Consider the following 1160-nt stretch of genomic DNA (forward strand, 5'->3'; position numbering starts at 1 on the left):
AAAATGCTGGTGGTTTTAAGGCAGGGTCCTGAGTGGTTTCTCCCATAATCATAGGTAACTAATATTTTTCACAACGACAATGCCGACGTGCAAGTAAAATGCTTCAAACATCCAGAGAAGTGTCTGTGACTTAAATGAAACTCAACCAAACCACTACACACACGCGCACACACACGCACCACGCGCACGCATGCATGCACACGCCCCAGCGACAATGCTTGAAATTTAAAGGTGACCATGCCTGTAACGTGTCGTCAGTACTGCTTCAGATTCCAACTGGGAACTACGGGTGTCCGACATTTACAACTATAAGTAACAAGCTTATAAAAAATGACCAGGGTGCAGTAAAATTGTCTTTAAAATGAATCAAATACTTGCTAAGCAGATATGTGAAAGAGAATAACTTCATAAACTGAAAAGTTTCAGACTTGGAGGTGAAATGACCCTGAACCCCAGTAATACCATGTACTAGTCTGAGAGCTTGCTGCTACTGGGTTTGCTGCTTAATATCTCTGTCCCCTCATTTGTAAAAGTGAAGATCAATGTACGTCCTTTGGAGAGCCAGCATAAGACTTAAAGATGCAGTGTGTAGGACGTGCCTACCACAGCGCACACACATAGCGAGTATCAGTCCCCGTCCCTGGTCCTGCTATCATCGGTAAAGCCAAGAAATACCAGGAATTCCCTCTACATGACCCATTAATACCCTTCCAAAATCTGAGAAAAGAAGTTGAAATACATAAAATGAAAATATAACACAAAATATAACACAAAATATAATACAAAATACATACAATATAAATAAATGAAACTGTAATGCACATTAAAGATAACAACATAAAAACTGACTGTATAATAGGTTGTCGGCTTCCGCAATACCTTGTAAACGCTGTTAGAACAACACACGCCTTTAAGGTTGGCACCGGCTCAGGAGCGGGGTGACTCCGGTGTGGTGGTGTTCCTGGACCAGCCCAGCCCACCGTGGGGATCAGGGAAGCCCATGTCTTCTCCCCTTAAGACATACAAGAGGAAAAGGGGAATACAGAAGTCCCAGAGTTCAAGGGCAAGTTCCGAAACATCTACCTGTGCTTCTAATTCATGCTCGTGCAGTCACCTCTGGCCAAACATCGCCTACTCACTGGGGAGCACGCTAAGAAAAG

The sequence above is a fragment of the Pteropus alecto genome, unplaced genomic scaffold (assembly GCF_000325575.1).
Source record: "Pteropus alecto unplaced genomic scaffold, ASM32557v1 scaffold14, whole genome shotgun sequence".
Classification (NCBI taxonomy): domain Eukaryota; kingdom Metazoa; phylum Chordata; class Mammalia; order Chiroptera; family Pteropodidae; genus Pteropus; species Pteropus alecto.